Raw genomic sequence first — 20,240 nt, 5'->3', positions numbered from 1 at the left:
AATACTATTCATTCTTTTTTTATTTTTCATTTTTTAATTTTTTGAGTCAGAGTCTTGCTCTGTCACCCAGGCTGGAATACAGTGGTGCCATCTCGGCTCACTGCAAACTCTGCCTCCCAGGTTCAAGAGATTCTGTTGCCTCAGCCTCCTGAGTAGCTGGGATTACAGGGGCCAGGCTAATTATTGTATTTTTAGTAGAGATGGGGTTTTGCCATGTTGGCCAGGCTGGTCTCGAACCCCTGACCTCAGGTGATCTGCCTGCCTCGGCCTCCCAAAGTGCTGGGATTGCAGGCGTGAGCCACCATGCCCGGCCTATGCATTCTTAAAAAAAAAAAGGGAATCCTTCATTTGTGACAACATGAATGAACCTGGAGTACATTATGCCAAGTGAAATAAGCCAAGCACAGAAACAAATACCACATCATCTCACTTATATGTGGAATCTAAAATAACTGAACTCATAAAAGCAGAGAATAAAATGGTAGCTATCAGAGACTGAGGCATGGAGAGAATGAAGAGATATTGATCAAAAGATACAAGGTTTCAGTTAGACAGGAAGAATTTTTTTTTGAGATCTATTGCACAGTATGGTGACTATAGTAATACTAACATGCTATATATTTCAAAATTGCTGAGAGTAAATTTCAAATGTTCTCACCACAAAAAAATTATAAGTATGTGAGATCATGAATATGTTAACTAACTTGATTTAATAATTTCACATTCTATACATATATCATAACATCACTTTGTACCAAATAAATATGTACAACTATAACATATCAATCTATATATAATAAAAAATCTTTAGGTTACTTTTGATAGTGTCCTATTTCCAACTTAATTATTTTGCTTTCATTTTTTATTTTGTGTAACCTTTTATATATAGTTTATATTCATCAATAATTCCACTATTGAAGTCAGTGGAATTTGAATCTGCTCTGTGATGTGTCTATTGACTCATTCATGACTTGCTTTTTTGTGTTTTGTAGGTTTGGGTTATGAGCTCATATCTGGAAGAATAATCTTTGGTACTTCTGCAGGCCTAAATCAGGGGTGATTTCCTTCAAAGAGCATTTGGCTTGGCTTCTCCTTTGAAGCTAAGGGGTCACTAGAGACACTACCAATCTGCCACTGCTTTAGCTCACTTTGGGGTCCTGAATGAACAGATGAATTGCAGGTTCAGTTCTCCCACCTATAAGGCAGCCAAAGTCCAAATTTCTGGATTCCTACAAGGAAGCCAATAGTCTCCCCAAGGCAATGCCAGCTTTTTGTTGACTTGTTATCTAAAGTCTGATTTCAGCTCACTAGTTGGTTTTTGTTTTACTTATTTGGGCTATGCAGATTTTCCTTACTTTCTTACAAGTCAGCAGTGAATTAAAAAGTACATTTACTATCATTTATATATTATTGTATTGTGTGATCTATATGTTACTGTAGCAAGAAGGTCCATCATAATATCCAACCTCATATTACTCCAAGACACTGAAGTCTACCTTTAATTATTCATTTTGCATATGGCTCCCTAATAATCTGTGTTTTTCAGAAAATAAAATATATAGCATAATTAACCTTAAAAATTTGAATAATGAAGTGCTTTCATGGGCAGAAACATTGCAAGTACAGAGATTAATCTTATATGAAGAAAGAACTGTTCCTCTTTCCTCTTGGTTTTGGTGAACAGTATAATCATTGTAAAATTTAACATTTGTCATTGCCTTTATCCTAGGTTCTCGTGTATTTTTAGATCATTTTTAAACAAAATTAAAACCTAAATCAAGCGTTTTTTTTGGTTTTTTTTTAAAATTTATTTATTATTATTATACTTTAAGTTGTAGGGTACATGTGCATAACGTGCAGGTTTGTTACATATGTATACTTGTGCCATGTTGGTGTGCTGCACCCATCAACTTGTCATTTACATCAGGTATAACTCCCAATGCAATCCCTCCCCTCTCCCCCCTCCTCGTGATAGGCCCCAGTGTGTGATGTTCCCCTTCCCGAGTCCAAGTGATCTCATTGTTCAGTTCCTACCTATGAGTGAGAACATGCGGTGTTTGGTTTTCTGTTCTTGTGACAGTTTGCTAAGAATGATGGTTTCCAGCTGCATCCATGTCCCTACAAAGGACGCAAACTCATCCTTTTTGATGGCTGCATAGTATTCCATGGTGTATATGTGCCACAGTTTCTTAATCCAATCTGTCACGGATGGATATTTGGGTTGATTCCAAGTCTTTGCTATTGTGAATAGTGCTGCAATAAACATATGTGTGCATGTGTCTTTATAGCAGCATAATTTATAATCCTTTGGGTATATACCCAGTAATGGGATGGCTGGGTCATATGGTACATCTAGTTCTAGATCCTTGAGGAATCGCCATACCGTTTTCCATAATGGTTGAACTAGTTTACAATCCCACCAACAGTGTAAAAGTGTTCCTATTTCTCCACATCCTCTCCAGCACCTGTTGTTTCCTGACTTTTTAATGATCGCCATTCTAACTGGTGTGAGATGGTATCTCATTGTGGTTTTGATTTGCATTTCTCTGATGGCCAGTGATGATGAGCATTTTTTCATGTGTCTGTTGGCTGTATGAATGTCTTCTTTTGAGAAATGTCTGTTCATATCCTTTGCCCACTTTTTGATGGGGTTGTTTGTTTTTTTTCTTGTAAATTTGTTTGAGTTCTTTGTAGGTTCTGGATATTAGCCCTTTGTCAGATGAGTAGATTGCAAAAATGTTCTCCCATTCTGTAGGTTGCCTGTTCACTCTGATGGTAGTTTCTTTTGCTGTGCAGAAGCTCTTTAGTTTAATGAGATCCCATTTGTCAATTTTGGCTTTTGCTGCCATTGCTTTTGGTGTTTTAGACATGAAGTCTTTGCCCATGCCTATGTCCTGAATGGTACTACCTAGGTTTTCCTCTAGGATTTTTATGGTATTAGGTCTAACATTTAAGTCTCTAATCCATCTTGAATTAATTTTCGTATAAGGAGTAAGGAATGGATCCAGTTTCAGCTTTCTACTTATGGCTAGCCAATTTTCCCAGCACCATTTATTAAATAGGGAATGCTTTCCCCATTTCTTGTTTCTCTCAGGTTTGTCAAAGATCAGATGGCTGTACATGTGTGGTATTATTTCTGAGGACTCTGTTCTGTTCCATTGGTCTATATCTCTGTTTTGGTACCAGTACCATGCTGTTTTGGTTACTGTAGCCTTGTAGTATAGTTTGAAGTCAGGTAGCGTGATGCCTCCAGCTTTGTTCTTTTGACTTAGGATTGTCTTGGAGATGCGGGCTCTTTTTTGGTTCCATATGAACTTTAAAGCAGTTTTTTCCAATTCTGTGAAGAAACTCATTGGTAGCTTGATGGGGATGGCATTGAATCTATAAATAACCTTGGGCAGTATGGCCATTTTCACGATATTGATTCTTCCTATCCATGAGCATGGTATGGTCTTCCATTTGTTTGTGTCCTCTTTGATTTCACTGAGCAGTGGTTTGTAGTTCTCCTTGAGGAGGTCCTTTACATCCCTTGTAAGTTGGATTCCTAGGTATTTTATTCTCTTTGAAGCAATTGTGAATGGAAGTTCATTCCTGATATGGCTCTCTGTTTGTCTGTTACTGGTGTATAAGAATGCTTGTGATTTTTGCACATTGATTTTGTATCCTGAGACTTTGCTGAAGTTGCTTATCATCTTAAGGAGATTTTGGGCTGAGACAATGGGGTTTTCTAAATATACAATCATGTCATCTGCAAAGAGGGACAGTCTGACTTCTTCTTTTCCTAACTGAATACCCTTGATTTCTTTCTCTTGCCTAATTGCCCTAGCCAGAACTTCCAACACTATGTTGAATAGGAGTGGTGAGAGAGGGCATCCCTGTCTTATGCCAGTTTTCAAAGGGAATTTTTCCAGTTTTTGCCCATTCAGTATGATATTGGCTGTGGGTTTTTCATAAATAGCTCTTATTATTTTGAGGTACGTTCCATCAATACCGAATTTATTGAGCGTTTTTAGCATGAAGGGCTGTTGAATTTTGTCAAAAGCCTTTTGTGGATCTATTGAGATAATCATGTGGTTCTTGTCTTTGGTTCTGTTTATATGCTGGATTATGTTTATTGATTTGCGAATGTTGAACCAGCCTTGCATCCCAGGGATGAAGCCCACTTGATCATGGTGGATAAGCTTTTTGATGTGTTGCTGAATCCGGTTTGCCAGTATTTTATTGAGGATTTTTGCATCGATGTCCATCAGGGATATTGGTCTAAAATTCTCTTTTTTTGTTGTGTCTCTGCCAGGCTTTGGTATCAGGATGATGTTGGCCTCATAAAATGAGTTAGGGAGGATTCCCTCTTTTTCTATTGATTGGAATAGTTTCAGAAGGAATGGTACCAACTCCTCCTTGTACCTCTGGTAGAATTCAGCTGTGAATCCATCTGGTCCTGGACTTTTTTTGGTTGGTAGGCTATTAATGATTGCCTCAATTTCAGAGCCTGCTATTGGTCTATTCAGGGATTCAACTTCTTCCTGGTTTAGTCTTGGAAGAGTGTAAGTGTCCAGGAAATTATCCATTTCTTCTAGATTTTCTAGTTTATTTGTGTAGAGGTGTTTATAGTATTCTCTGATGGTAGTTTGTATTTCTGTGGGGTCGGTGGTGATATCCCCTTTATCATTTTTAATTGCGTCGATTTGATTCTTCTCTCTTTTCTTCTTTATTAGTCTTGCTAGTGGTCTGTCAATTTTGTTGATCTTTTCAAAAAACCAACTCCTGGATTCATTGATTTTTTGGAGAGTTTTTTGTGTCTCTATCTCCTTCAGTTCTGCTCTGATCTTAGTTATTTCTAGCCTTCTGCTAGCTTTCGAATGTGTTTGCTCTTGCTTCTCTAGTTCTTTTAATTGCGATGTTAGAGTGTCAATTTTAGATCTTTCCTGTTTTCTCTTGTGGGCATTTAGTGCTATAAATTTCCCTCTACACACTGCTTTAAATGTGTCCCAGAGATTCTGGTATGTTGTATCTTTGTTCTCATTGGTTTCAAAGAACATCTTTATTTCTGCCTTCATTTCGTTATGTACCCAGTAGTCATTCAGGAGCAGGTTGTTCTGTTTCCATGTAGTTGAGCGGTTTTGATTGAGTTTCTTTGTCCTGAGTTCTAGTTTGATTGCACTGTGGTCTGAGAGACAGTTTGTTATAATTTCTGTTCTTGTACATTTGCTGAGGAGTGCTTTCCTTCCAATTACATGGTCGATTTTGGAGTAAGTACGATGTGGTGCTGAGAAGAATGTATATTCTGTTGATTTGGGGTGGAGAGTTCTATAGATGTCTATTAGGTCTGCTTGCTGCAGAGATGAGTTCAATTCCTGGATATCCTTGTTAACTTTCTGTCTCGTTGATCTGTCTAATGTTGACAGTGGAGTGTTGAAGTCTCCCATTATTATTGTATGGGAGTCTAAGTCTCTTTGTAAGTCTCTCAGGACTTGCTTGATGAATCTGGGTGCTCCTGTATTGGGTGCATATATATTTAGGATAGTTAGCTCTTCCTGTTGCATTGATCCCTTTACCATTATGTAATGGCCTTCTTTGTCTCTTTTGATCTTTGATGGTTTAAAGTCTGTTTTATCAGAGACTAGTATTGCAACCCCCGCTTTTTTTTGTCCTCCATTTGCTTGGTAAATCTTCCTCCATCCCTTTATTTTGAGCCTATGTATGTCTCTGCGTGTGAGATGGGTCTCCTGAATACAGCAGACTGATGGGTCTTGACTCTTTATCCAGTTTGCCAGTCTGTGTCTTTTAATTGGAGCATTTAGTCCATTTACATTTAAGATTAATATTGTTATGTGTGAACTTGATCCTGCCATTATGATATTAACTGGTTATTTTGCTCGTTAGTTGATGCAGTTTCTTCCTAGCCTCGATGGTCTTTACATTTTGGCATGTTTTTGCAATGGCTGGTACCGGTTGTTCCTTTCCATGTTTAGTGCTTCCTTCAGGGTCTCTTGTAAGGCAGCCCTGGTGGTGACAAAATCTCTAAGCATTTGCTTATCTGTAAAGGATTTTATTTCTCCTTCACTTATGAAACTTAGTTTGGCGGGATATGAAATTCTGGGTTTAAAATTCTTTTCTTTAAGAATGTTGAATATTGGCCCCCACTCTCTTCTGGCTTGGAGGGTTTCTGCCGAGAGATCTGCTGTTAGTCTGATGGGCTTCCCTTTGTGGGTAACCCGACCTTTCTCTCTGGCTGCCCTTAAGATTTTTTCCTTCATTTCAACTTTGGTGAATCTGGCAATTATGTGTCTTGGAGTTGCTCTTCTCGAGGAGTATCTTTGTGGCGTTCTCTGTATTTCCTGGATTTGAATGTTGGCCTGCCCTACTAGGTTGGGAAAGTTCTCCTGGATGATATCCTGAAGAGTGTTTTTCAACTTGGTTCCATTTTCTCCCTCACTTTCAGGCACCCCAATCAGATGTAGATTTGGTCTTTTTACATAATCCCATACTTCTTGCAGGCTTTGTTCATTTCTTTTTCTTCTTTTTTCTTTTGGTTTCTCTTCTCGCTTCATTTCATTCATTTGATCCTCAATCGCAGATACTCTTTCTTCCAGTTGATCGAGTTGGTTACTGAAGCTTGTGCATTTGTCACGTATTTCTCGTGTCATGGTTTTCATCTCTTTCATTTCGTTTATGACCTTCTCTGCATTAATTACTCTAGCCATCAATTCTTCCACTTTTTTTTCAAGATTTTTAGTTTCTTTGCGCTGGGTACGTAATTCCTCCTTTAGCTCTGAGAAGTTTGATGGACTGAAGCCTTCTTCTCTCATTTCGTCAAAGTCATTCTCCGTCCAGCTTTGATCCGTTGCTGGCGATGAGCTGCGCTCCTTTGCCGGGGGAGATGCGCTCTTATTTTTTGGATTTCCAGCTTTTCTGCCCTGCTTTTTCCCCATCTTTGTGGTTTTATCTGCCTCTGGTCTTTGATGATGGTGATGTACTGATGGGGTTTTGGTGTAGGTGTCCTTCCTGTTTGATAGTTTTCCTTCTAACAGTCAGGACCCTCAGCTGTAGGTCTGTTGGAGATTGCTTGAGGTCCACTCCAGACCCTGTTTGCCTGGGTATCAGCAGCAGAGGCTGCAGAAGATAGAATATTTCTGAACAGCGAGTGTACCTGTCTGATTCTTGCTTTGGAAGCTTCCTCTCAGGGGTGTACTCCACCCTGTGAGGTGTGGGGTGTCAGACTGGCCCTAGTGGGGGATGTCTCCCAGTTAGGCTACTCAGGGGTCAGGGACCCACTTGAACAGGGAGTCTGTCCCTTCTCAGATCTCAACCTCCGTGTTGGGAGATCCACTGCTCTCTTCAAAGCTGTGAGACAGAGTCGTTTGCGTCTGCAGAGGTTTCGGCTGAGTTTGTTATTGCCCTGTCCCCAGAGGTGGAGTCTACAGAGACAGGCAGGTTTCCTTGAGCTGCTGTGAGCTCCACCTAGTTCGAGCTTCCCAGCAGCTTTGTTTACCTACTTAAGCCTCAGCAATGGCGGGCGCCCCTCCCCCAGCCTCGCTGCTGCCTTGCCGGTAGATCACAGACTGCTGTGCTAGCAATGAGGCAGGCTCTGTGGGTGTGGGACCCTCCCGGCCAGGTGTGGGATATGATCTCCTGGTGTGCCTGTTTGCTTAAAGTGCAGTATTGGGGTGGGAGTTACCCGATTTTCCAGGTGTTGTGTGTCTCAGTTCCCCTGGCTAGGAAAAGGGATTCCCTTCCCCCTTGCGCTTCCCAGGTGAGGCAATGCCTCGCCCTGCTGCAGCTCTCGCTGGTCGGGCTGCAGCAGCTGACTAGCACCGATCCTCTGGCACTCCCCAGTGAGATGAACCCAGTACCTCAGTTGAAAATGCAGAAATCACCGGTCTTCTGTGTCGCTCACGCTGGGAGTTGGAGACTGGAGCTGTTCCTATTCGGCCATCTTGCTCTGCCCCCTAAATCAAGCGTTTTGATTCACCTGTTAGATTATATATATGGACTATCTCATTAAGTAGCATCAGAAAAAGCCTAGGAGCTAGATATCTTAAAATGTAACTATGATTTAGAGTTGGAATTTTGGACCCATTATTTGTACTTTGGTTATTATCAGTGTTCATGCTCAATATTCAGTATTCTCCATAAGTCAGATTTGTCCTTTGCATCATTCTTCAAATTCTGTTGGGTCAGTTACCACAAGATTATAACCTTCAAATAAATAAGTCATGTGCTTTGGACACATTAGCCTAATGAGAAAATAAATGTCTGGAAATCATTATAAGGCAGTGGGCTAAGTACTAGAGTAGAAAAGGCTACGGAGTATTCTGGGTGTACGCAGGAGGGAGCATCTGTGTCTGTGATGCTGAGGATCTGACCAGTCTGGGAAGACTTCACAAAGGAAGGGACATATGAATTGGATATTAAAGAGTAAGTAGGAATTATCACGTAAAGAAAAAGGGAGATGAGGAAGTCTAGGCAAAGGGGCTGTTGTTAGATGGAGCAGGTTAGAAAGGTTTATCTGAAGACGAGATGATTAGCAGTATCACATACTCATCTTCTCATAGGAGGTAAAGGCCCCTGACTTAGTTAATGAAATCACAGCTCCTCTATCCCTCCTATTCACAACCCTATCCTCTTATTACCAGATGCTACCAAATGCTTTATCTTGTCATGTGGACCGAGTTACAAAGAATTCAGTACGTGCTGTCTTTTTTTTTTTTTTTTTTTTTTTTTTTGTGGGCTTTTTTTTTTTTTTTTTAATGACAAATTCACTTTTTATTCAGATTCCAAAAATCAAATACCAGACCAGGGTGGTCTTCCTTAAAAACATTAAGAGCTCCAACCAAGTCAAGCCTGTAGCTAGGAATACAGGCACATGCCACCACACCTAGCTTTTTTTTTTTTTTTATACTTTAAGTTCTAGGGTACGTGTGCACAACTTACAGGTTTGTTACATATGTAAACATGAGCCATGTTGGTGTGCTGCACCCATTAACTCGTCATTTACTTTAGGCATATGTCCTAATGCTATCCCTCCCCATTCCCCCCTACCCCATGACAGGCCCCGCTGTGTGATGCTCCCCTTCCTGTGTCCAAGTGATCTCATTGTTCAATTCCCACCTATGAGTGAGAACATTCAGTGTTTGGATTTCCGTTATTGCGATAGTTTGCTGAGAATGATGGTTTCCAGCTGCATCCGTGTCCCTACAAAGGACATGAGCTCATCCTTTTTTATGGCTGCATAGTATTCCATGGTGTATATGTGCCACATTTTCTTGATGAGGTCTGTCATTGATGGACATTTGGGTTGGTTCCAAGTCTTTGCTATTGTGAATAGTGCTGCAATAAACATACGTGTGCATGTGTCTTTATAGCAGCATGATTTATAATCCTTTGGGTATATACCCAGTAATGGGATGGCTGGGTCAAATGTATTTCTAGGTCTAGATGCTTGAGGAATCGCCACAGTGTCGTCTACAATGGTTGAACTAGTTTACAGTCCCACCAACAATGTAAAAGTGTTCCTATTTCTCCTCTCCAGAACCTGTTGTTTCCTGACTTTTTAATGATTGCCATTCTAACCAGTGAGAGATGGTATCTTATTGTGGTTTTGATTTGCATTTCTCTGATGGCTAGTGATGAGGAGCATTTTTTCATGTGTCGGTTGGCTGCATAAATGTCTTCTTTTGAGAAGTGTCTATTCATATCCTTTGCCCACTTTTTGATGGGGTTGTTTGTTTTTTTCTTGTAAATTTGTTTGAGTTCTTTGTAGGTTCTGGATATTAGCCCTTTGTCAGATTAGTAGATTGCAAAAATTTTCTCCCATTCTGTAGGTTGCCTGTTTACTCTGACGGTAGTTTCTTTTGCTGTGCTGGAACTATGTAGTTTAATTAGACCCCATTTGTCAATTTTGGCTTTCGTTACCATTGCTTTTGGTGTTTTAGACATGAAGTCCTTTCCCCTGCCTATGTCCTGAATGGTATTGCCTAGGTTTTCTCCTAGGGTTTTTATTATTTTAAGTCTAACATTTAAGTCTCTAATCCATCTTGAATTAATTTTTGTATAAGGTGTAAGGAAAGTATCCAGTTTCAGCTTTCTACTTATGGCTAGCCAGTTTTCCCAGCCCCATTTATTAAATAGGGAATCCTTTCCCCATTTCTTGTTTTTGTCAGGTTTGTCAAAGATCAGATGACTGTAGATGTGTGGTATTATTTCTGAGGGCTCTGTTCTGTTCCTGGTCTACATCTCTATTTTGGTACCAGTACCATGCTGTTTTGGTTACTGTAGCCTTATAGTATAGTTTGAAGTCAGGTAGCGTGATGCCTCCAGCTTTGCTCTTTTGACTTAAGCTGTCTTGGCAATGCGGGCTCTTTTTTGATTCCATATGAACTTGAAAGTAGTTTTTTCCAATTCTGTGAGGAAAGTCATTGGTAGCTTGATGGGGATGGCATTGAATCTATAAATTACCTTGGGCAGTATGGCCCTTTTCACAATATTGATTCTTCCTATCCATGAGCATGGAATGTTCTTCCATTTGTTTGTGTCTTCTTTTATTTCATTGAGCAGTGGTTTGTAGTTCTCCTTGAAGATGTCCTTCACATCCCTTGTAAGTTGGATTCCTAGGTATTTTATTCTCTTGGAAGCAATTGTGAATGGGAGTTCATTCATGATTTGGCTCTCTGTTTGTCTGTTACTGGTGTATAAGAATGCTTGTGATTTTTGCACATTCATTTTGTATCCTGAGACTTTGCTGAAGTTGCTTATCAGCTTAAGGAGATTTTGGGCTGAGATAATGGGGTTTTCTAAATATACAATCATGTCATCTGCAAACAGGGACAATTTGACTTCTTCTTTTCCTAATTGAATACCCTTTATTTCTTTCTCTTGCCCGATGCCCTGGCCAGAACTTCCAGCACTGTATTGAATAGGAGTGGTGAGAGAGGGCATCCCTGTCTTGTGCCAGTTTTCAAAGGGAATGCTTCCAGTTTTTGCCCATTCAGTATGATATTGGCTGTGGGTTTGTCATAAATAGCTCTTATGATTTTGAGATACAGTGCATCAATACTGAATTTATTGAGAGTTTTTTTCATGAAGGACTGTTGAATTTTGTCAAAGGCCTTTTGTGCCTCTATTGAGATAATCATGTGGTTTTTGTCTTTGGTTCTGTTCATATGCTGGATTACGTTTGTTGCTTTGCGTGTGTTGAACTAGCCTTGCATCCGAGGAATAAGCCCACTTAATCATGGTGGATAAGCTTTTGGAGGTGCTTCTGGATTCGGTTTGCCAGTATTTTATTGAGGATTTTTGCATTGATGTTTATGAGGGATATTGATCTAAAATTCTCTTTTTTTATCGTGTCTCTGCTAGGCTTTTGTATCAGGATGATGTTGGCCTCATAAAATAAATTAGTGAGGATTCCCTCTTTTTCTATTGATTGGAATAATTTCAGAAGGAATGGTACCAGCTCCTCCTTGTACCTCTGGTAGAATTCGGCTGTGAATCCTTCTGGTCCTGGACTTTTTTTGGTTGGTAGACTATTAATTATTGCCTCAATTTCAGAGCCTGTTATTGGTCTATTTAGGGATTCAACTTCTTCCTGGTTTAGTTTTGGGAGAGTGCATGTGTCCAGGAATTTATCCATTTCTTCTAGGTTTTCTAGTTTATTTGCGTAGAGTTGTTTATAATATTCTCTGATGGTAGTTTGTATTTCTGTGGAGTTGGTGGTGATATCCCGTTTGTCATTTTTTATTGCATGTATTTGATTCTTCTCTCTTTTCTTCTTTACTAGTCTTGCTAGCGGTCTATCAATTTTGTTGATCTTTTCAAAAAACCAACTCCTGGATTCATTGATTTTTTGAAGGGTTTCTTTGTTTCTCTATCTCCTTCAGTTCTGCTCTAATCTTAGTTATTTCTTGCCTTCTGCTAGCTTTTGAATTTGTTTGCTCTTGCTTCTTTAGTTCTTTTAATTGTGATATTAGGGTGCCAATTTTAGATCTTTCCTGCTTTCTCTTGTGGGCATTTAGTGCTATAAATTTCCCTCTACACACTGCTTTAAATGTGGCCCAGAGATTCTGGTATGTTGTATCTTTGTTCTCATTGGTTTCAAAGAACATCTTTATTTCTGTGTTCATTTCAGTATGTACCCAGTAGTGATTCAGGAGCAGGTTGTTCTGTTTCCATGTCGTTGATCGGCTTTGATTGAGTCTTAATCCTGAGTTCTAGTTTGATTGTACTGTGGTCTGAGAGACAGTTTGTTATAATTTCTGTTCTTTTACATTTGCTGAGGAGTGCTGTATTTCCAACTATGTGGTCAATTTGGAATAAACGTGATGTGGTGTTGAGAAGAATGTATAATCTGTTGATCTGGGGTAGAGAGTTCTGTAGATGTCTATTAGGTCTTCTTGGTGCAGAGTTGAGTTCAATTCCTGGATATCCTTGTTAACTTTCTGTCTCACTGATCTGTCTAATGTTGACAGTGGGTAGTTAAAGTCTCCCATTATTATTGTGTGGGAGTCTAAGTCTCTTTGTAAGTCTCTAAGGACTTGCTTCATGAATCTGGGTGCCCCTGTATTGGATGCATATGTATTTAGGATAGTTAGCTCTTCTTGTTGAATTGATCCCTTTACCATTATGTAATGGCCTTCTTTGTGTCTTTTGATCTTTTATGGTTTAAAGTTTGTTTTATCAGAGACTAGGATTGCAACCCTTGCCTTTTTTTGTTTTCCATTTGCTTGGTAGATCTTCCTGCATTCCTTTATTTTGAGTCTTTGTGTGTCTCTGCGTGTGAGATGGGTCTCCTGAATACAGCAAACTGATGGGCCTTGACTCTTCATGCAATTTGCCAGTCTGTGTCTTTTAATTGGCCATTTACATTTTGCCCATTTACATTTAAGGTTAATGTTGTTATGTGTGAACTTGATCCTGTCATTATGATTTTAGCTGGTTATTTTGCTCGTTAGTTGATGCAGTTTCTTCCTAGCATCAATGGTCTTTACATTTTGGCATGTTTTTGCAGTGGCTGGTACTGGTTGTTCCTTTCCATGTTTAGTGCTTCCTTCAGGATCTCTTGTAGCGCAGGCCTGGTGATGACAGAATCTCTCAGCATTTGCTTGTTTGTAAAGGCTTTTATTTCTCCTTCACTTATGAAGCTTAGTTTGGCTGGATATGAAATTCTGGGTTGAAAATTCTTTTCTTTAAGAATGTTGAATATTGGCCCCCACTCTCTTCTGGCTTGGAGAGTTTGTGCTGAGAGATCCACTGTTAATCTGATGGGCTTCCCTTTGTGGGTAACCCGCCCTTTCTCTCTGCCTGTCCTTAACATTTTTTCCTTCATTTCAACTTTGGTGAATGTGACAATTATGTGTCTTGGAGTTGCTGTTCTCGAGGATTATCTTTGTGGCGTTCTCTGTATTTCCTGAATTTGAATGTTGGCCTGCCTTGCTAGGTTGGGGAAGTTCTCATGGATAATATCCTGTAGAATGTTTTCCAACTTGATTCCATTCTCCCTGTCACTTTTAGGTACACCAATCAGACGTAGATTTGGTCTTTTCCATAATCCCATATTTCTTGGAGGCTTTGTTCATTTCTTTTTCCTCTTTTTTCTCTAAACTGCTCTTCTCACTTCATTTCATTCATTTGATCTTCAGTCACTGATACCCTATCTTCCAGTTGATTGAGTCAGTTACTGAAGCTTGTGCATTTGTCACATAGTTCTCGTGTTGTGGTTTTCATCTCTATCAGGTCATTTAAGGACTTCTCTGCATTGGTTATTCTAGTTAGCCATTCATCAAATCTTTTTTCAAGGTTTTTAGTTTCTTTGTGCTGGGTTTATAATTCCTCTTTTAGCTCAGAGAAGTTTGATTGTCTTAAGTCTTCTTCTCTCAACTCCTCAAAGTCATTCTCTGCCCAGCTTTGTTCCATTGCTGGCGAGGAGCTGCATTCCTTTGTAGGGTGTTAGGCGCTCTGATTTTTAGAATTTCCAGCTTTTCTGTACTGCTTTTTCCCCATCTTTGTGGTTTTATCTACCTTTGGTCTTTGATGGTGGTGACGTACAGATGGGGTTTTGTTGTGGATGTCCTTTGTGTTTGTTATTTTTCCTTCTAATAGTAAGGACCCTCAGCTGCAGGTCTGTTGGTGTTTGCTCGAGGTCCACTCCAGACCCTGTTTGCCTGCGTATCAGCAGCGGAGCCTGCAGAAGAGTAAATATTGCCGAACAGCAAATGTTGCTGTCTGATCATTCCTCTGGAAGCTTCGTCTCAGAGGTGTACCCGGCCATGTGAGGTGTGAGGTGTCAGTCTGACCTAGTGGGGGATGTTTCCTAGTTAGGCTACTTGGGGGTCAGGGATCCACTTGAGCAGACAGTCTGTCTGTTCTCCGATCTCAAACTGCGTGCTGAGAAAACCACTACTCTTCAAAGCTGTCAGACAGGGACATTTACATCTGCAGAGCTTTCTGCTGCCTTTGGTTTGTCTATGCCCTGTCTCCAGAGGTGGAGTCAACAGAGGCAGACAGGCCTCCTTGAGCTGTGGTGGGCTCCACCCAGTTCGAGCTTCCCAGCAGCTTTGTTTACCTCCTTAAGCCTCAGCAATGGCGGGCACCCCTCCCCCAGCCTCGCTGCTGCCTTGCAGTTAGATCTCAGACTGCTGTGCTAGCAATGAGGGAGGCTCCCTGGGCGTGGGACCCTCTGAGCCAGGCACCAGATATAATCTCCTGGTGTGCCATTTGATAAGACCCTTGGTAAAGCACAGTATTAGGGTGAGAGTGACCCCATTTTCCGGGTGTTGTGTGTCATGGTTTCCCTTGGCTAGGAAAGGGAATTCCCTTCCCCTTTGCGCTTCCCGGGAGAGGCAATGCCTCTCCCTGCTTTGGCTCTCACTCGTTGGGCTGCACCCACTGTCCTGCACCCACTGTCCTTCATGCCCCAGTGAGATGAACCCAGTACCTCAGTTGGAAATGCAGAAATCACCCATCTTCTGTGTCACTCATGCTGGGAGCTGGAGGCTGGAGCTGTTCCTATTCGGCCATCTTGGTGTGGATCCCTTGGTGGGCATTTTTGATATTAGACCATCTTTCGATCCTCAGAATGATCTCTGGTCCTTGTGTTATCTTTAATCCAAGTGTTGATTGCTGGCTGCCTTGGTTGTGGATGGATACCACTTTGCTTTCTGTGTTTGTATATTACCACTTGCACATGGAGTAGGGAAAATATTTTATTTCAGGTTACCATAATCTTTCATCCTCATTTTTACTAATTTTACCATTTTTAATCTAGAGAATCAGTGTATGTTTGTCTCATTTTTTTTCTTGTAACTTCAAATTTTGTCTCTTTTTGTTATGTCTTTCAGCCCTCCAGTCTCTCTATGTACCTCCTTATAAGGCAGGTCCATTTCAAACACATGAAGTGAAGGTATACCAGCCATTACCAATGCAGAGTGAATGATTTCTACCTAGCAAGCAGCTGGTTTGTTTCACAGATTTTTTTTCTTTTTGCCACAAAAGAAAGATTGTGTATTTACAAAGGTTAGATGTCATGACCTCTGAGGTCTCCTCCTGTTTTTTTCTTTATATCAAAAAGATACACAGATACATCTTTACCTCTTTATAAACATATCTGATACATCAGTGTTTATAGCAGCATTATTCACAATATCTGAAAAGTAGAGACAATTTAAATATTCATTGACAAATGAATCAATAAACAAAATGCAGTATATACATACAGTGGAATATTATTCAGTCTTAAACAGGAGTGAAATTCTGACACATGCTACAACATGGATGAATTTTTAAGACATGCTAAATAACATAAGCCAGATGCTAAAGAACAAATATTGTATGTTACCACTTATATGTGGTACCTAGAATAATCAAATTTATACAGACAGAAAGTACACTTAAAATAATAAAGATGGCAAATTCTCTGTTATTTATATTTTACTGCAACAATTTTAAAAAGTACTTCTGAGAAGAGATGGAGAAAATCGTATCTTGTAGGGGTCAGTATTTAGAGACTTCATTTATTCAGTCATCCATTCATCCAGTAAATTTTGATTTCCTGCTATATATCAAATATGTTTTAGACACTGGGGCTAGAGCAGTGAGCAAAACACTCAAACACTCAACAATCCTGGTCTCCCTGACTATTTTAGTGAAATTAGACAGATAATAAACAAAGTAAATAAGTAAAACCTGTAGTAAGTAAGATAGTGAAAAGGTCTATAGAGAAATATAAAGCAGGGAAGGGTAATTGGGTGAATGGAGGCCAATGTGGCTACAGCAAACAGAAGGGAAGAGTGGGGGTGGGAGCAAGAGTGGTACTGGATAAAAGGAGAGGAAGGCAGAGCTGTTCATGCAGGGCCGTGCAAGTCAGTGCAAGGAGTGGAGATTCCATTGCACGCCATGGCTCTCTGAGATTACAGCTCCATGATCTATAAAACCATAAGGAGATTCTTTTTTTAAAAATCAGGCTGGTTAGTGTTTGGTTTTCATTAATCATATAAAGATAGGCAAGGATTTTCTTCCCCTTCAAGGATTTTCTATTCCAAAATTTATGCAAGTATACAGTTGAAGAGACAGTGCATGCACACACAAACCCACGCAAACTCAAACAGTTCAGTGGCATTAGGAAGCTTCTATTTGCTTAATTCACCTTTGTGCCATCCTCTAAGTATCATCATCCTGTTTTCCTAGGAAACAGAGTTGAGGCAAAATTTTCATGGTAACATTTAAAAGGAAAGGTAGTTGGAACCCAGGAGCAGCAAGAGTAAGGGAACAAGGAGAGTGAGTTAGGGAAGGAGAAAAGCACATTCCAGGGGTTGCACTGCCAAGCTGGCCAGTGCTCCACAAAACACAACTTTTTCAGTCATGGGTTCAAATCTGAAGAGACTTGTTATAGCATTGTTGCTGCTTAGAATCATTTGTAAGGGAGAAGCTGGTGAGGAATTTATTTGTTAGTTCTTTCTACTCTTCTTCTTTCTCATTGGTCTTAAAGTTTCTCATAAGGAATGACTGCACTGCCCCCCCTTTTGTTTTTTTGAGACTCTGGAGTCTTGCTTTGTCGCCCGGGCTGCAATGGCGTGATCTCAGCTCACTGCAACCTCCACCTCCAGGTTCAAGCAATTCTCCTGCCTCAGCCTCCTGAGTAGCTGGAACTACAGGCATGCCACCACACCTGGCTAATTTTTGTATTTTTAGTGGAAATGGGGTTTTGCCATGTTGGCCAGTCTGGTCTTGAACTCCTGACCTCCAATGATCTGCCCGCCTTGGCCTCCCACAGTGCTGGGATTACAGGCATGAGTCACCGCATTCTGCCGATACTGCCCTTACTTCTAGATGGTGTTCTCTGGGTCTTCTAGGTGGCTATACTGGAAGCCAGAGCCTCTGTGGGACTAGCTGGCTGGACTTAGGCACGTGGAGCTAATGTGGCTCACACCGTGTGGATGTGATGTAACCATGTCAAGGTTGTCCTGAGGGAAGTCTGAAACAGTTGGCAGTGTAAGGGTGAGACAGTACAGCAGTCGCTCAGGGGCTCCACAGAACAAGTGGTAAAGACTCAGCAGTTGGGGGCAGTGGGCAGGTGAATCTTTAGAGGAACGTAAATACACCTTGCACACCAAGCCTCTCTCTAAATAAATAGAAGCCTCCTTTTGGAGAAGGTAATAAAATAGTAATACATGTAGTAGTAAAACAAATATACAGTACTTTATAGAGTGTTCATCTCATTTCTCTTCGATGAAAGCCTGGTGAGGTGTGTGGTATTATCTTCCCTTTTACCAAGAACTTCAGACCTAGAGATGCTAAATGCCTTGCTACTGTTAAGAGATATGGCAATCTTCATTATAGCCTTTCATATTATTCCTTTAAGGAAATGAGATGTTCCTTTTGAATATATACTAGTACATGTTTAAAAGAGGAGGAGAAGATGAAGTATCCTTCAGTTAATTTCTGTAAAATGTGATTTCAAGAGATCCAGAAAGGCTTCCAATGCCAAATTCTGCCAAACTACCGTCAGGCCAGAAATTTAACCATTAAAGAGTCATCCCACTTCCCCTTTGGTTCTCTTTTCTCCTTTCCTCTCCCCTCTGACCCCCGCCAAGACAGAGTCTCTGTTACCCAGGTTGGAGTGCAGTGGTGTGATCCTGGCTCCCTCCACCCTCCACCTCCTGGATTCAAGCAATTCTCCTGCCTCATCCTGAGTTGCTGCAATTACAGGTGTCTGCCATCATGCCCAGCTAATTTGTTTGTATTTTTACTACAGACGGGGTTTGCCATGTTGGCTCAATCACTGGTCTCAAACTCTTGACCTCAAGTGATCTGCCCGCCTCGGCCTCCTTAAGTGCTGGGATTATAGATGTGAGCCCCTGCTCCTGGCCTCTTCTCCCCTTTTTAAATGCAGCCATCCGGTCATTCATTTCTTAGAGGAGGGATGGTTCATTTGCTGATGCTCAGAAGAAGCCAGTGAGTTCTAGGTGGAGACGCAGGAGGACCAAAGTGAGAGAAAGGAAAATAGAAACCCCTAAGGGCAATTTGCTATGTTCACGATTTTGACTTTGGGCCCTGATTCCAGCATTCAAGCCTTTTCTGGAGTTTGTCCAGACTTCTCCATTGGAGCAGAGAACATTCCAGAATTGCTTGTAAATATGCTGGTCTAACTTGCAGAGCTTCTGGCTGGGATTCTTGTAGGACAGGACTCCAGGGCTTTGTCCCGGCTCCACTGAGCCTGCAGGTTTCTTCAGGGAGGTCATTACCCAATAGAATTTCTCTGTTGCTGGTTACTCTCCTAAGGTAGCTGGAGGCCTCAGCCATTGAAATACCCTTCTCCTTCCCAAACAAGTGATAGGAAATAGGTTGAAGAAGCACTTAAGATAACTGCCCTCATTTCTACAGACAGCTTTTAAACTGGCCTTTTTTACTGGCCATTTTCTTCCTCCTTCTTAAACATTCAGTAGTCTTTGCTTTGTTCTGTGGATCGTGGAAGTCAGATTCTAGCACAGCCTTGGGAGTGCAGTTTCACATTCTCCTTTCAGAGAGCTAAAATTTAGATTCTCATCTTCTCATATATCCCCTCATTTGCCAAGATGTAGCTCCTTTGCTGAATACAGCAAAATGACATCATTTATGTTGCCTGATCAGAGTTGCAAAATGGTTGCTTAGCCAGACTAAAAAATAAGCAAGCAAGGAAAACAACAACAAAAAAAAAAAAACAGGTTTTTAGATAATGTATACATTCTGTGAAATATTTGTAATTAGGGGCAGAATTTACCAAGAGGTCAAGCAAAGAGTGGACATGCTGAGTTGGCACTGGTTGGAGAAGTGTGCATATTTTTATAAAGGCTTTGGAAAGCCCAGTATTGACCTGTTTTTATTATTTCTATTGGCTCCCTTGATGATAGACAAACAGGCCTAACCTGGGGCCAACAGAATCAGCAGGAAATTTAGGTCACGGATTGTTGCATTTTAAAAACCTTGGGTTTTTAGAGGCTGCTCAATCATTGTAATTGATTGATGATAACATGACAACGAGACTTCTAACGGCTGGCGGTTTTGTTGGATGCATAGTTCCCAATTCCCCGTAGTGTTCTGTTCTGCTCTCTGAAGAAGTCGCTTGTCCGTCGTTTCATGCAACTTACGGCTCAGCTGGCCTGTTTACAGAAAACAGCCTCTTAAACTTGGCAGTTCTGTTTGAAGCACAGCATAACATCATCTCCCGAGAGATGGGAGAAAAAACATTACAAAAAATTTATATCTCACTTAAAACATATGCGTGTTTTAAACTGAGCATCCATTGAAAGTTGTTCTTTCCATCCTCTGAAATCAAGTCCTTTTCCTATCTTCCTAGCCAAAGGTACTTGTAGCTGAATTAGATTATTTGATGAATCCTGTAAGCTTCTTATGTTTTCCTGCTCTTACTTTGGATAAATGCTAATCTGTAATAAGAACTCTAAGTAGATAGCTCTGTTCTTCCCAGGACTCAGGAAATATGGCCGGTTTAATGTCATTTTAAAAACTTTTTATTGAAGTTAATATAATATAGAAAAGTACAGCTCAATGAATTTTTACTAACTGAAGACAGCTGTGTAATCAGCACTCAGCTCAACCTGGAAGATTACCAACAACCCTGGAAGCCCCTCTTTTGCTCTCTCCCGGTTACTCCCTCCCTCTAAGGAGTAGGGACTTCTGAAAATCTGGATACATTTCCCCTGGCTTTTGTATTTTACGTGGATATAATTATATATTTTTTCTGGCTTTTT

At 40.6% G+C, this 20,240-nt stretch overlaps 2 protein-coding genes across 5 annotated transcripts in view; one reads left to right on the top strand and one right to left on the bottom strand.

Moving 5' to 3' along the window:
• Positions 1-20,240, top strand: part of SCFD2 (sec1 family domain containing 2) — an 807,609-nt gene that overhangs the window by 192,073 nt on the left and 595,296 nt on the right. The gene's annotated exons all lie outside the window — the stretch shown is intronic.
• LOC126954756 (60S ribosomal protein L14-like) overlaps positions 1-20,240 on the bottom strand; it is a 1,186,913-nt gene that overhangs the window by 843,124 nt on the left and 323,549 nt on the right. The window lies entirely within an intron of this gene.

The sequence above is a fragment of the Macaca thibetana genome, chromosome 5 (genome assembly GCF_024542745.1).
Source record: "Macaca thibetana thibetana isolate TM-01 chromosome 5, ASM2454274v1, whole genome shotgun sequence".
NCBI lineage: Eukaryota > Metazoa > Chordata > Mammalia > Primates > Cercopithecidae > Macaca > Macaca thibetana.
The sequence above is the reverse complement of the archived record's forward strand: the minus strand, read 5'-3'. Positions and strand labels throughout refer to the sequence as shown.